Source organism: Plectrocnemia conspersa, unplaced genomic scaffold, assembly GCF_051122295.1.
Source record: "Plectrocnemia conspersa isolate PC_06_02 unplaced genomic scaffold, ASM5112229v1 ptg000010l, whole genome shotgun sequence".
NCBI lineage: Eukaryota > Metazoa > Arthropoda > Insecta > Trichoptera > Polycentropodidae > Plectrocnemia > Plectrocnemia conspersa.
This window is the reverse complement of record NW_028277174.1, coordinates 10,105,445-10,123,539: the sequence shown is the minus strand read 5'-3', so window position 1 is coordinate 10,123,539 and position 18,095 is coordinate 10,105,445. Positions and strand designations below refer to the sequence as shown.

Here is an 18,095-nt window from a genome sequence, read left to right as displayed (position 1 = left end):
TAACCTCCAAATTATATTAATTCTGTACAGCATATTAAATTAAATAACAACAATAAACTCCCAGATGCAAAAGAATTTATTTCTTAATTATCTAAAGATGCTGCAAAAGAATTTATTTCTTAATTATCCAAAATTATTAAAGATGAAAAATATTCCTCTAGCCAAATGTTAAATGTAGATGTGACAGGTTTATTTTGGAAAACTCTTTAACAATGAAAAATATGAATAAAGCCTTGACGCATCTTGACAAATTTTTTAATATTATTGAAGATTGTGATCCCAATGGAGAACACATATCTCAAGTGCGTAGGGCGATCAATAAAGACATAGCATGTTATAAAATACTATATGAAGAAAAGTAAAAGAATAGTGGAAAACAGTTAACTCTTGATAACTTTTCAAAGGAAACACCCGCAAACCCCACTTAAACATGCCTCTTAAACATCTTATATTTACTTGATAAATAAATATTTTAAAATACACACAATTTAAAATTATTTTTACTTCCCTCTACTTTCGTACATTCAACATTCGCACACATTTTCAGAAACCAATTATGTGCGAAATTCGAGGGCCGTCTGTATAGGCTTACATGTAAACATAATTAAATTGACCTTAAGCAAGATAAATTTAAATGCTCTAAATAAAATATCCGAAGAGTTATTATATTTCATATATTGTAAAAGTAGTTGTTAAGCTTACTAATATAACGTTTCTATGTTAATTTCACTTCATAATTAATAATTAATACTATATATCTATCTTGTTGTATATACAACCATGCAATAGTAATAAATTATGGTTTATATAGTATTTATTTACTAAATAAATCAATAGTCACAATACTAAATTACAAGTAAACCTACCACTACGTTTTCAATAACAAAAATCAATTAATTTGTGCATATGTGATAAATATAGTATATTAGTTACCTTAAGATTTTTATGATGCTACTAACAAAATTAGATATGTATTAACAAATCATAATTTCAAAGGTTACATTTGTAACAAATATAAAGTCTCACCCTACTTTTGAGGAACATAAGTATTTGCAAAATGTATATTGTATATTACAAATAAAAAAAATACATATACCATTCTGCAAATTTTTCATCATTTCTCATTTCCAAGTGTGGTGACACATATCTATATATGTTCTCATGGGAAATAATAAAAGTGTAGCTTTTACGTCAGATTTCTATGGCACACTCAAGCAATGGAATTATTAACGTGAAACTTATAGACATGTATACATATAGCTATTATAGATAAGCTAAACGCATTCGTAGAAAAATCGTCATAGTAATATATTTTTATGTGAAGCGATACAGTTTAAAAGCGGTTATTACAAATTTACGATCGAATCCATAAATAGAGCGTCGGGGTTATTTATCTCTGCATAGTCTGTGGGTCAAACGAGAATCAATGCTACGGTCGGGCACCGTCGCACTCGGTGTTTGCAAAGCAACATATCCTATAACTCAATTATAATATTAGTTACCCAGTAAATACAACCACGATGGGGTAATTAATGCAGCGAAGCATTATTAAATCAAAACCACACTTGTCATATAAATATTATTACTACAACAAAGAGGTTTTTAATTACAAAATGATTTGAGACTATACGACTAATTATTTTAGACCGATAGTTCAACCCACATACAATCGCCCACAAATTATCCTAATAAACATACATCATCTACGCCTGTGATGAAACGATACTTTGTAAAGTTACGTGGGCAAACCGTTGTAGGTATAATTAAACCCAAACAAAACAACCACCCACTCGCCCCTTACATAACAAAGCTCAGAGATTCGTTTAGTATTTTGTTTAACCCTTTATGTTGGATTTACAGTGAGACCACATTTCAATCGAATTGTTGCATGATTTTAAAATAAATCATATTTTTATGGGGTTTTATATATAAGGAGTTAAATATTTTATGGCTATCATGTAGCAGGTCGACGGCCGTAGCAACCCTCTGGCTCCCGTCGGCCCACTTTCCCGCTTTAGCTGCTATTTCTTCCCTTTAGAAATATAAATATATATATATACATACATATACTAATATATACAAATGCATATACATGTGAAATATTTATTAAAAAGCAACTGCCTTATTGTGTTACTATGCAGCTTAATTGAATTCGCGCATTAATTGTATACTTATCATTTTGCTTGACGAATCATTTAAAATCAAATTTTAAGCCCTGTATGATTTTTTAATTTACAAAAATTAATTTAAAAAATAGCTACAAAATAATCACAGTCGTGTAAAAATACATTATTTAAATGAGTTTTTCACCAACATATATCTGGATTTAGTTTTCTATTTTTTATGTCTATACTAATAACTTTGCTTAGTCAAATGTAATTACAATATATAATAACAAAATATATATTAAAAATGATACATATTTTAATTTTCAGTTTCATAGTTTCATAATTAAAATAACTAAAGTCAAACTATATGTATTAAAAAAAATTCAAAGCAAAACTTTAATAAATTTTTATAAATCGAAAACCCAGATATAATTAACTTATTGCTACAATTATTCAAAAGCTAACTTGTGTAACTTATATTGTAAAGCTAAATGATAATCTCATTACATTAAAAGCATATTTATTCAAAATGCCTTTACTTTTTGACTTTCCTTAAAGTAAATAAGCATATAATGATACAATAGACTACAATACAAATCAAGCAAATATTGATAATATATTACAAAAAAAACAATCAGTATTAAAATTATACAAAAGATTAACGCTATTCGGCAATATCTGTAATATACCTGTATAACACATACATAAAAGCTTTTCTCGAGGACATTACAAAGTTTAATTTAATATACAAAAAGCGTGGAATATATACATATTTCAATATTGGAATAATAAATATATCAAATGAAAAACACGTTACAGTTAATATTATTTTTCAGGCTTTGCGTAATAATATACAATATTTTTTAATGGATTCAATTTCATATTTTATTTACATTGTAGAAACAATATATTTATATTTCAATAGCGATAAAGTAAAGTTGTATTGCGTCTAATAAATTTTATATAAATATTTATTAGCAAGTATTATTAAAAATACATACAGGCATGCTCTTCTAACAAATTTTATTATCTACAATCAGACAAAACTCGGCCCAAGTGACTGTTTCGTGATTGCATCGGATAAGCTTTATTATGCGAACAACATTTCGACACGAATTTAAATGGCTATTACGTGCCGTTTACCCTCAATACGTACACGTTGTCTTCCAAACATTATCTTGTGTAGAAATCTGAGCTTTTTTCACACAAACAAACTGCCCAAAAATCTCAATGAGACACGAGGCAATTTAGCCTTATGTACTTATACAAAAGACCCACACACTCGACAGGAAAATAAGCTTGTAACATTATAGCATTGAAGGTTAGCGAAATGTCAGTTACACTTCATCCCACATTGTGTATGTAAATATAAAGCTTAGCTCATAATAGAGATCACTCTTTTCAGGCTACGTTTTAAATTTCGAAAACACACAATAGTTCAGCATTTGAAATACATGCATCATCGTTTATAATTAGATAATAATTTTAACGAAAATGTTTAACAATAAATAATAATATTTAAAATAAAAACTATTATTTAATGCCATTTTAATCTATTATCTTGATCAGAGTTGGATTTATCTATAAACTAACTAGAGCCTCAAAATCCAGGGGTCTCCAAAAAAAGTATATGATTACAATTTTGATCTATTTTAGTAGCAACTTTGATTTATTTTTAATGGCTCACATTAATCAGTATGGAAATTTCTGGTCAGAAAAATTTTCTTAATAGTCAAAAACAGTATGTAAAGAAATTATTAAACTAATGGCAAAGAAAGCTAATGACATAATTGTGGTTTACATGAAAAAGGCTAAATATTCCACCTTTTCAGTAGATCCTACTTTTGACATTTCACATACTAATCAGTCGTCTTTAATATAATAAAATAGCTAAAATAGTTACAAGATTACTTAGGGAAATACGTGATTAATTTAGTGTTTAACTAACTATTACACTACTGAGCTTCACATTTACTTAAGAAAATGCCAAAGGCAGTCTTACGACAATGCAACCAATATGGCAGAAAGATACAATAGTATGTAGCAAAAAAATTTGGAAGATTAATTTAATTCGTTAGACATTATATATTTGATAGGCCGTTCAGCTGTTAATGTAAAAATCATTTCACATGTCTAAAATCTCAAATTGAAAGTTAATCATTTTTTGTCAGACACCAAGTAAAAGGTCTTCTTAGCTGCACAGTTAACGCTAAAGTCATTTAAACGGCAATTTTAAACTTAAAAAAAGGAAACAATGACGCGATTTGACATAAGACCTACTAACAATAACAAAATACGTAACTTTCAATTGCAACAATTGTACTAATAGATACAATATCTCCCGGATACTATCCGCCATTAACCGCTCGATAAGCACCATAAAAAATAACCCTTTTGTGTATAATGGATGCAGCAGACAATGCGTATACCAGCTTAAAAACCGCCACTGTAATCTACCCCTTTGCATCAACGATTAAGAAAGTTCGCCTTGTAGTTATACTTCAAACGGTCGAATGTGCAAGCAATCCAATTTCTCAAATCAAGAGTATAAAAGATCTGACAGCAATTCAAGACGTCTTAGCTTATAAACCAATTTTATTATTAAATAACTACAATAAATACGCAATATTTCACACCGCAATTTTAAAACAATATCTCAAGAAAGTGATTCGAATAGTCGTCGTTTCAGACACCGTTGCAGATATAAATTTAAAAAAGTGGCATGAAAAAAAACAACGACAGCAAAATACAACCGCGAGTGAGAGGGGGAGAAAAGGCTTATGCAAAAAAATATATCAGTTAAGAAAACACGTATGAGGGATAAAGAAACGCCGAAAAGGAATAACAAATGTGCTCTGCGGCACGAGGAAAGGCAAAAAGAATCATCTCGTGATATAATAGCCGGGAAAACTCAATAAGAAATCCTTTCCTTTTTTTTGTAATAATATACATACGAGCCAGAGCTTAATTTCTGACCTTGAATAAACACACACATACAGAAACTTTAGATTAGCCTTGCGTGTAATATATTATAAGGAAGCGGTTTTGGTAAGATTAATGTAAATTATTATATATACATACATGATCCTTTAGTATAACATCTCCACAATGAAATGTAATTTATTCAATAATTTGAATGTAAAATAATTTATTTTTTATATTAGAAAAAGCTATATGGGTCAGTCCATAAATTCACACATATTTATGGCATGCTTATGATAATAATGACATGTTTTGTAGAATAGTGCATGTCATAGATTAGATATACTATACAACCAGTGGTGAACAATCAATAAGCTTAAAAAAATTCATTGTACATTTATTTACTTATAATTATATGTATTATACATAATTATATAAAATATTATCTTTTAACTTTACAATTTATTTTGGCAAGGTGTGAATATATTCAATTGTTATAATTGTTCATTACTTTTTTGGAGATATTTTTTTCTAAATTAGGATTTAGCATGAGAAACTTTGAACCATTCATTAAACTATATAAAACTTTTCTCATCAAATGAATTGTTTTAAAATGACTTTTCTCTTTAAGTATAGCATTTCTTTTAACATTAATCATGGTTTTAAATGTATTTAACCCTTTTTCAGCCTCACGAAATTAAAAGCAATAACATTCAAAGTTATTTTAGCTTGCAAAATACCATTTAGAAACTTTTTAAATTTTATATCTCTGCCATCAACAACATCTAGAAAGTCGTTTACTAAAACGTTGTATTTTATGATTTTTTCAAAGTTGTATAAGTTAATTTTTATTTTAAGTACATGATGCTACACAAAAAATAAATTTAATAATAATTGTCAAACAATAACGCATTTTTGTTTAGAATATGAAAATACTAATATATGTTTAGAATATGAAAATGCAATGTACATATACCTAAAATTAATTATTCAATTTTTGCTAAAACTCCATAACATTATCTAAAACCTATACAAATATTTTTCCATAATATTATATATAATTTGAACCAGTGGTATTACGATCAAATTTATTAATAAACGCATTTTACAAGCGATTTATTATTTTTTAATATATTTCATACAACAAAGTTGCACTTTTTTGCTATAAAGATAATTATTATGTATAGATACATGTTTATAAAATCTGGCATTAGTTTGTAATAAGCTTCAAAAAAACCGTGGGGTTTCTAGTTATGTTTTTTATTTCTCTAAAAATAATAATTATTATTTCCATGGTTTTCTGGAAAAGTCTTAAAATATTTTGATAATTTAAAATATATTTGTAATAAATTGTATGTGATCAAAAAAATATAGAAAATAATTGTATTTATTCTCATAAATAATATTTAATGAACAGAAAACTGGATGATTGTTAAAAAGGACTAACTTCAATCGCATGATGGTTTGTTATAATGAACACGAATAATAACCAAAGGACAGGAACAGGTTGACCTACTAGATTGATTACAAAGCGCCGTGTTACTAAGGAATTGCATGCATTGAAAAGAAAACAAACAATCTCTTTGATATATTTAAAAACGAGATTAAGGTTAATCGACAAGCAAATTTTTTTGAGTAGCTATGTAGACAGCCCACATACATTTTTGCAATCTGTCAATTCCCACGCGATATAATTTTTATTTATTTGATTATTAAGGTAGAATATGGATTACCAAAGCAAAGATAGCGTCGATTAGAGAAGTTAAAAAATGTAAACAATTATATTCCTTTCAAATACTTTCGACATTCAAGAAAGCTTCAAATAAATCATGCATATATTCAGACATCTGGCACGGACCAACCTTTTTTATGCAGCAATACAAAAAATTAGCTGTTAATAAACATTTAAAAAATCAAAGGTAAATGAAAATTGAATGAGAATTTAAAGAAAAAAATAATTAAATTATACGAAAAACATTACTTTGCAAAAACGCAAATAGTACATGTTTTGAGCAAAACTATTTTATTAATTTTTTATTTAAACATTATGTTTAAAAAGATTTTTTAACAAAATATTTATATTTAATTATTGCATTATAATATTTTTTTTATGATACAGTTTTTTAAAGTAGAAAAATTCTAATTTACAGAATTGCCATAAAAATGGCTACCAAAAAATTAAATAATTTTCAGTGCGATAAAATGTTCATTTTTTGCTTTTATTGCTAAAAAAAGTTTACTAAAGTATAGTTTTATTTTATAGTATGTATAATATACACAAAACCAGTACAAATAATTAAATTTACTATAACAAAAAATATGTATGTCTTATAAAAATAAACTGTTTTAAATGTTAAATAAATAAAATACCAATTAAAAATATCTGATTGGCATATAGTTTGTATAGATTTTTATTTTAAACGATATAAGTATTTTTTTAATATTACGTGTGATGCGTAGTTATTTATATATTATACATATGTATATTATATGCAACCATAGAATTATTACACAATGAGCCGTGTTTTTTTTTATTCTTATGATAAATGCAATAAATTATTTGGTTATAGTTAATTTCATTAAAATATTTAACATATAAATCTGTAAATTGAATTTCAGAGATAAAAAAATAATATAAATTCAATTCTCATCAAACGTGCAAACTTAACCGCAAAAAAAATAAAAATTTACCATAACAAAAAGAGACAGTAATGCTAGCGCAAAAATATGTTTATCAATGGATTTGTTACATCACTGCAATAAAAAAATACTTAAATTATGAAAATAGTATATCTGAACAATAGTGCAGCAATTTTTATTATCGCGTACATTTCTAATCAGCGTACAAATTTTTAATCTTAAATTTGTTGCAAAAACCAGTCTTAAAAGTTCCAACAGTCAGGTGTGCTTTGGCGATTGATAAGTGGCGAAGTTGCTGCCCGATAAAATCAACGAATTTTATATACCTTATTCTCTATACTTTAATCCTTTCAACTATCATTTATTTCGGTTTATTTAACTTTTTCTAGACAAAAAAATTAAAGTCAATGTGAAAAAGTGCTAGCGGAATATTTTATATCAAAAAGATATGATGATGAAAAAAATACCGAAAGGTTATATCTTTGACATTAAATTATATTTCAAATCATTCAAATCAAAAAACACATTTAAAATTGTTTTTTCCACTTCATCAAGAAAACGATATTTTAAGAGCACCTAATAGAAAGATATATGTATTTTTATAATCACATACTATATATTAAATATACTTTATTTATCAAAATTTCTCGGAAGTTCTCGAAAAAAATGAAAAGTGAAAATGAGAATTTTAATTTTTTGAGAAAAAAAAACAGAATGCTGAGTTGTGACAGGTGATAAAAATTACCTACCGCGAGATCTCAGTAAAAAATGTATATTTTTATATTCTAAGAAAATAAATTTATATTGATAACATTATCAGTGTACGAACTATTCGCAAATTGTAGTAAAGAAAAGTAAAATTATGAACATTCTGTTGATTTTTTTATCAGAATAGAGCCACATATATAAATAGGTGTCATCAAGCTATAGATAGTCAATCAGCAACTTTTTTTAACAGTACACATACAAATAATTACAATAAATAATAAATTTTACAAACAAAATTAACTCTTATTTATAATAATTTAAACTTACTAAAGCATATTTAAACTATACATGCAGGTATTATATATTTTAGAATTAAACTTGAATAGCAATAACTATTAATTTTATAAATATATTAAATATATATGGCTCAGCTCATGTAATGAAATGCAATGCCTTAATTGATTAAGCAAATAAAAACCTACACACAGTTACCATCGGATTAAATATTAACCTTTACAACGTTCCAATTTGAAACTACAAAATTATTTTTATTACTAAAATAAAAATCGAATTGCATCCTCATCTGTATGTTAAAAATAAAATGTATTAAGGGCGTTGAAAGCGTGAGAACCTTTAGATTTTTACACGTAATTTAACGTTAAAGTAGTATTAAGGCATTAACATATGTTATTGCTGTTTCACAAAGCACTAAAATAAATAGGATTACGTTGTAAAAATAGGAAGCGTGGTAGGCTCGTACCACGAGCGGTTTGCAAGCCCATATCGATTTTACGGTGACTCTGGTGTATCCGGAACTGCACACTACTCGCCCGGTATGATTGCATCCTCCGACAGGGATAAAAAATATTTTTAATTATAATAAATAAAAAAATATATAAATAAATAAGTGCAGTGCTCAGATACTCAATAGAAACAGGCTTCAAAAGTATAAATTCCTATGTAAATAATTCGTCTATTTAGAGTATTTTTTATTCTTATTATTTGTGACATATACAGTATTACAAGAACTACTTAAAAAGGATAAACACAAGGGAAATAACAACATAGAGCAATGTAAAAGAGTGCAACTTGGTATTGTGTATACAATGAAATATTTAAATACGGAATGTAAAATTATATTATTTAATTATAAACTTAAACTGTATTATTTGTTAATATATGTATATCATAATTAGCTGGAATTGCCGAATGATTAGAAATTGTATCATTTTGATTAATTAAAATCGATAAAAAAATATTTTTAAAACCCTGGAACACAACGTGATCGTTCACGCTACGCCGTAGAGCGCAGAGCCTACGGACGTATTACGTCAGATAGTAATGAATGGGGCACTACTACATATGTACAAATTTTACGGTACAACCGTTCTACAACTGCACTACACGTCTATATGTAATCGCATATCTGTTTTTTTTTGTAAAGCAATACAGACTGCATCTCAAATTGCTAGCGCCACTGTATATAATTGAAGCTTAATAGATATAAGCAATTTATGAAATAGGATTGAAAATTAATAATGTACGAAAATCGTAAATTATGCTTACAATGGGTTGTTCGTAAAGTGAATCTGTAGCTGTTATTATCTATTGTAGTATAATGGATAATAATAGTGGCAGGTTACTTTAGACGATAATAATAGTTGCAGCGTAGCTTAGGTTTGCTGAATCATAACAATATAATTAGAGCTACAAGCTACGCTTGCAACAACTATACAATGCACTTATATACTGATATTTATTAAATCAGTAATTGATATTAATAAAAGTATTTTTTAATGATTCATTACTATGTATAGTGTATTTTATTCTGATACAGATTTTTTTAGAATTGCTGCATTATTCTTCAAAGAAGCCACAAAAAAACACATAATTAATCCGTGGTTAATGAAAAGCGATTTAATTGAACGATAGGACAGGCGGAGTTAAATAATTTGGTTAGGCGCCGATCAAAGGGCGCGAGGGTTTTTTCACCAAAGGAGGGTCGAAAGTGCCCCGGGTAAAAAAATCTTACGCCCTTTTTCCTCAGCCGTTTTACTTTATATGCGTACATTTTCCGCCCCCACTTGTGTTGGAACACTTAATGATCCCAGAAGCGAAAATAAAATCGGCGAGAAACGGACATCTACTGTTGTCCGCAGTATATAAATTGAATCTAACATTATTAGTACTAATATAATTTTCGATCATACATAGTGTCGCTTACTTTCAATTTTCTTCTCGTATACATTGCAAATGGAATTAGGCCTCGCCTTGAGAGATCTAGGTTCCGCGTAACAAAAAGCTTATAAATTAACCGAGTTGCATGTATCACAAGGACCAAGACGGAATATAGTCGCTAAAGAAGATATTTATAAAACGAACGTGGTTTATTAAAATTGATCTGATTATAATTAAGATTGAATACTACCCAAATGTCATGTTGCATGATTATGATCGAAAGCTCATGCATGATAAATTATGTATATACATATAGGTAAATATTACTTCGAACTAGCACGATACATATGTAAATGTTTTTAGACATTAATTAAAATTAAAATTATGATATTGTAGAAAAGTTTTGAAAACGAATGCCTTAGCTAACGGCGAACAACTCCAGCGTTTCTTCAAAATTGAACATCTGACGCTCCCATTTTCTCCGGAGACAAACAGATGTCACAACAGTAATTGCCTGGGTACAGATCATTAAACTTCTTGGACGAGTCGCCGTTTAAGATGTGTTACGGTAACTTACGTTGTCTCTTAACGGTATATTAAGCTTATATTGCCAAGATCAATGAGACAGTTTTTATGTTATTTTTCTATTCCATTTATATGTCTATAAAAGTTAAACGATTTTTCTATGTCAAAAAATAATTTCTGTTTCTAAATTTTTAATTTTCAAAAAGAGTTGGTTATTCCGCAAACTCTATTTTTCTAAGTGAACTATCGAATATGTTAATATTAAGAATTTACTATTTAGTCGACTTATCTTTTAGTTTATTAGAGCTAAAGTTAAAATAACCTAAAGAGCCATACAAATATATTTATTAATATTAAACTTTTTTAAAACTAATTTAGCAACTCGATCAAGCGTGCCGTCAAATGGCCATTATTAAAATCAAATCTAACACAGAAACGTTTTAATAATTGTTAAAAGTAGTTTTTCAAAATAGCTAGTCTAGAATGGAATATTTTTTGGCTTGTTAAATAAAAAAAGTGAGACAATTTTCCATGCCACGAAAAAATAAACGATGATTCAATCATATTCGTGCTTTTTTGGGTAATATTCTAAGCACATTTTTATCTACTTAAGGGACTTTTATAATTTACATCTACGACAAGTTTACCAGATATCATAAGGTCTAATCAGAAAATCCAAAAAAAAATCTCTTAAAAAACATCTCATGCGCGAAAATCTTTAACGGCCTACGCTACGCAACGATCTGTTTCAAAAAAATGAAATAAAAAATACGTAAGTTAATTATTAAAACTATCTTTTTATGATTATTTACTTAGCTAAGAAACTGAAGCTTCAAAAAAATAAATGGTAATAAAATTTTAAATAAATAAAGCTACAAAAAAATAAATAATTAAGTTTTATCTTGACGTTATTACTAATTTAAGAGAATCGTAAAATTTTATTTAATCATAAAAATTATATTAAATATAAGTCTAGTCCTTCAGACATGTTTAGTAAATTTAAGCTTAAAGTCCAGGAGTATTTTTTCTGTTAAATAAATATCGAGTCTTTTGGACATGTTTAATATATTTAAGCTGAGTCTAAATGTATCTAGGTATTTTTCGTATCTAAGTATTTGACGCTTATTGCTTCAGCTGGTAATTAATATATTTTTCATTTAATATTATAGGTATTTAATATTGTAAAGATTTACTTAAGTGCAATTGCTTTAAGACCATAAAAACTACTGTGACGGCTGTGCTTTTTAAATAGAAAGTCATTAGTATGTAAAATAAAAAAGAACGGCCCGTTTGAACTACCCTGTGGAACTCTAGTTGCTATTTTACTAAACTCTAGTTGCTTTTTCTATGTCTAGCATTAATAATCCTGTACCTTTTTTCACGTTAAAAAAAAGTTTATTTAGCTTAACAAGTTGGCTAGTCGTTAAGTTTATTCGTCAAAAAATTATTATTTATGATTTTACAATTAAAAGATTCTTTGAGAAACAATAAGATAATGAAACGATAATTGCTCGGAATGCTACCTTTTTTCTGGGTTTTTAAATTGAATTAATTTTGACTGTTTTCCAGATAGTGTAGAAATACCAATGTGAGAAACACGCATTTAATATTTGAGATAATTCATGAAAGACATTAAAAGGAAGGCTCTGTATTAAGATGATGTGTCTAGCTCAGGGGTTTTTAATTTTTTTATTTTTCTACTCAACTGAAAATTTTTAGTTATTTTTTACGTTAAATGCCTGCTCACTAAGTTGACGATTTTGTTTGCGAGTAGAAATAATTTTGACGTCAAAAAATCACTGGCTAGCATCTCATATTTCCGAAGGTGCGTAATAGTATTGCATATAACAGATAATACAATGCAAAGAGAGTTATTTTAATAAATTAAACCATTTCTGGAAGACTCCACCCGTCTTTTATTATTTTAACACAAAACCGCACAACCTTTTTTGATTACATGACATAATAAGAAGATTACTAAAGAAATAGCAATTCTTGCTGGCCTAATTGCGTTCAAGCTCAAGTTTATTTCCTCCTCGATCATTGAAATATTAACTAAGTGTATAATTTATACATTTGCCCCAACGAAGATCTCCGTTTTGGGTTTCAATTCGTGGCCCGCGGATGATAAATAATTTAATGTAACCGTAATGCCGGCTTTGCGTGTTAAAATTTTCATTGTGTAACAGTCGTAAAGATATTAATATGCGATATAGCGACGGATATAGCTAAAAACAAAATCAGTCATATTTGACCGAAAATGAATATGTGTACACCAAAGTGATCGTTTTGGCGTGTAACGACCTTTAACAATCCCTTCCGTGTTGTTCAATTGATTCAATTGAACAGCACGGAAGGGATTGTTAAAAATAAACCAATATTATAAGAGCCACTTTAGTGTATAACAAATAACATTCAAATCATACATGAATAAAATATAAGATATATAAATAAAAAATAAATATAATAAATAAATATAAATACGTACAAACTATTAATTTTTAATAGTCCATTAATCTATTATATTTCACTTACATATTAACGAACTCAGAGTATAATGTATAAATTTGTTATATTGTACCTTTATTCGGTAAATATTAAATTTAGATAAGATTAGTATATCTACGTGTATAATTTATTATTATTCAACTAAAATTCCCAACATTTTCAATGCCTCACACACTTATTTTTTAAACACAGTTTTAACTTTTATGATTATTTAAGTTTTAATATTTATATTTACCGATGTCACAGTTGTGCCAAAAATGCGTATAACATCAGCTGGTAATGAATCTCCGTGTGATTTATTTTGATCAGCTGATGAATCCGAGCACGTTTTCGCGCATAAGCCTGCGGAAAAGCCTGCGAAATTATTCACGGGTGGCCGTCGCTGAAGTGGTCCCGACGTGGACATGATTGATCAGCTCCCATCGAAGTGACCCCCGTCGGGTCAGAGTGACGGTAAATTAACGCCCTGCCCATGGGGTTATTAACTTGATTGAGGCCCTAGGTCAAGGGCAGGGCGGGACGGTTAAAAACGCATTATTGGTGAGTCTATTTTGAGAATAAATATCCAGAGCTGATTAAAAGCTCTCGAAAGGGGTCTTGTAATCGTTTACTTACAATACAATATAAGCCAATCGATCAGCTGAGAGTTGCTTAATAAATAAGGGCTTAGTTTTTGTTTTAGTAATGAGCGTGTCTTGCAATAGTTTTTGCCGACTTTTGATTTAGTTCGCGTCAAAAATAATCAGATTGGACTTGTGTGTGCGTTTGGTATGTGTAATAAATGTGAAGTAGTAAGCGTGTTTGTTAAATCAAGGCTTTAATTTATTTTGCATAATAGCAATAACATACTTGAAGTGTGCTCAAAGGGAACGCCTTGATGTATTTTATTACATTATTACTATTGTAAATACTGTTGTTATCAACTTATTTATTAAATGTGCTTGCACGTGAAACATAAATTAATTTTATACATCAACACGCGTTTTGATGAAATAGACTATAATTAAATAACAACGCTCTTTCGAAAAACCATTGATTAAAAAATTGTTATATTAGTTTAAAAATAGAGTGAATTAAATTTAAGTTTCATGTATGAAAAATGTAATTTATTAATAGAACATAATTTAATCTAATATTAATCTTATGCCTGCATTACACTCTCTAGAAGTTGTCCGAACCGAAGTTACAACTGAAATCGGCCGATACCACACTGTCGCAAATTTTATATGCCGTCCGGACGGCGGCCGTGAATGACATTCGGACGGCGGTTTCTGTCACGTACAGCCGGCATATTTGCGCGCGATCAAAAAATGTGCCAAGTAATCGCAATTTTTAAATTGTCATATTAATAAAATTATGCTACTGATAATTATAAAAGTTTGTGTAGGCAATATCAGTAAAAACTTTTCGGTCGTAAATATTAAATTTACGCAAACTCTTTGTCGGCTTTTACAAAATGCCGTAAGGCATAAAAATGATACTTCAGAATACGAACACCACATCTGTAACTATCCTTAAATTTGTTGCCATCGATTCTAAATAAGAATTCGTTATGGTGTGATATTTATATAAACCGATCTAAGAAAATACATAAGGATATGTGAAACGATTTTTTTTAACAAAATCAAGTACCACTTATTATTTTTTAATTATTTAATTCTATATGAAAAAAAAATATTAACGATACCTGCTAGAAGAATATACTATCAAAAATAAAATTAAGACCTTTTGGTGCCCTAAAATATTCAAAGATGTCAGTAAGAGTCTGTTGAAGTTCCCGATAAACATGTGGTATTATAACTTGACCATGTGACCACAATGCAGCGCTCGACATGCGTGTTAACCATAGGACGCCTACGCGCATACTGAAATTGAACGGAGTTACTCGTTTTATCTCAGTTTGCGAAAGACCATATAATTATCTCTCTCACTCTCGTCACTTCACACGCGAGAGAGCGTAAGGGGAAGTATCTCACCGCTCGCGCTCGAAAGAGCAGCTCCAACTTTGGTTCATTTGACTCCGGTCCTTTTGCCGAATGTTCGACTGAATTACCCCCACTTTACCTCCCGTTTTTGATAACCTCGAACAACTTCCGAGAGATTTTAGAGCGGGCAGAACCGAACTCGACCGAAGTAATCCTGAAGTAACCCACTATATTCTCCGTCCTTGGACAACCTTGGCCAACTTCCAGAGAGTGTAGTGCGGACATTACGACTACTAAAAGTAGTATCGTTATATATTATAAAAAACTGTTATATTTAATTTATTTAAAAATATTTACAACCAAATATGTATCAAAATTTTATAAACATGCAATAATTTTGTAATTAGTAAGTAAATTTAAGATACCTATTTTTTTAAACAATTAAAAATACATTTACTTGCAGTTAATTTTTTTATTTGGTCAAATTGGGTTCAGTTAATTCACTTAGATTAGGTTTGGGTTTGAACAGCAAATGTCTTGCAATTATCAAATTAAATTTATCAGACATTTTAAAGCAGCATATAATTCGTTAGCGCCTTGCTAAGTTATATTTTCTCTGGTATAAATATACATATCTATTGATAAAAATGTATTCGTATATGATTTTCTAGCCAAGCCAGTTATATTATAACCTTACTGGTAATACATATTTACTGTAACATAGATTTTGTAATTGAGGTATCAATTCAGGCTCGTAAAATATATTTACAAGCGAAAATGTATTTGGATAAGATTTTACTGAGAGCCTCATGAAAATATAGCTTCACTGATAATGCACATTTACTTTAACATACATATATATTGTAATTGAGATAACAATTCAGACTGGCAAAATATATATCTTCCAGTAAAATTGTATTCGGATATGATTTCACTGAAACACCAGTAAAAATATAACAGTAGTAAAACATTCACAGTACATACTTCTAAATAGTTCACTATATTGGTAATATATAATTAATATCAATATAAATAAATAGATAAAAATACATTTTAATTAGTTATTTCTTCTAATTTAATAATTTGTTTTGTTATTAAGAAAACGGTACATGATTTTCATTGATTTGACGCCAGATCTATTATATCCAAAAAAATTGGTAATTACACCAAATTTAAAACCAATATCCGCTACTGAAAGACAATATCGGTATTATAATCTAACAACGAGATTGTCATTAAATCACCTATATTTATTTGTGAATAATTACAATTATATTTGATTTTTTATTTTATGTTTTTATACGATAAGAAAGTAAAATAAACGGTCTTAAATAAAAAAAACAGGATATGCTAATTTATATTCAATATTAAAACGATCGCACAATTTATTATTAAAATATGAAACTATTTGATCTTATGTTGTAACCCGACAGGCGTAAGCCCAATGCGTTATAGCGCAACAAATATCTACCAGCTGGGTAAGTCAATCAAACATAATGAATACTTTCAAGTAAGTATGAACCACCAGACACCTATATAATTAATTATAAATTAATACTTATTATGTGTAATATAATTAATAATCAATAGATGTCACTTTTCAGCTGGAACCGCTTTTTAATAATAGCGCATTTTTATAAAGAAAAATTTGAGTCCGCTGCCGTGGCTTATACTTACAGACTACGCTATTCCCATTTTATTATATATTAAATAATAAAATATATTCACACAAAAATTCGTCAACAACACTTAATATATTTTTATGCAATGGCTTTATTTTCTGATCTAAAATATGACTGTAAATATTTTCGACTAGCGAAGCGTAATAATTTTTAATCTATCTATAATAAAATTATAATATATATGTAGATATTTTTTATCTTATAACTAGCTATTGCCTATAGATCGATACCTATTATTATTTTTACCAATAAACTCAAATCGACACCTGATTCTAATTAACGTAATGAAAACCGAACGATTAAGTCTGAATGCGTGACATCACGTGAATTGTCGTGACAAGTGGCTCTGGTGTTTGGAATTCGGTCGAACACGTAAGCGTTTACAACTTTTTTCCACGTGATCAATTCACAATACGCAAAGCATGCATTTCTAATTATTTGCCATAAGAAAATAAACATTTACATACATTTACGGTAAGCAAAATCGCCACGTTTCCAGGTGAGCGTACAATTTTTTGTCGGTTAAAAAGGGTTGAAGGGAAGCAATAACGATTACGGCCGCCCGTGAGAATATTAAGATTGCGATCTTTTTTCTCTCGAAAATCTAAAATATAACATATTCGTGAAAATTTGAAAGGCTTGCGTTTTTGTGTGGAATTTAATTTTTTTTCACGTTTTTTTACATGCATCTAGATAAATAGGGCCGAGGAAAAGGCTTTCGATCGTCAAACGATAAGACAAAGGCTCAGAATGTGCCTATATAATTTTATATATTTTCTGCATAATATATAATGTTAGGATAAAATTAACAAGTAAAAAACATGATTGTTAAAAAATATACTATTAAATAAATTAAAAACAAACGTTAAAGTGAAATTAAAACGTTCCAAATTTATTTT

General features: G+C 28.5%; 1 protein-coding gene across 1 annotated transcript in view; it reads right to left on the bottom strand.

Annotated features, from left to right (window-relative positions):
- The window catches only part of unc-13 (protein unc13 homolog), a 403,791-nt gene that overhangs the window by 329,265 nt on the left and 56,431 nt on the right, over positions 1 to 18,095 (bottom strand). The gene's annotated exons all lie outside the window — the stretch shown is intronic.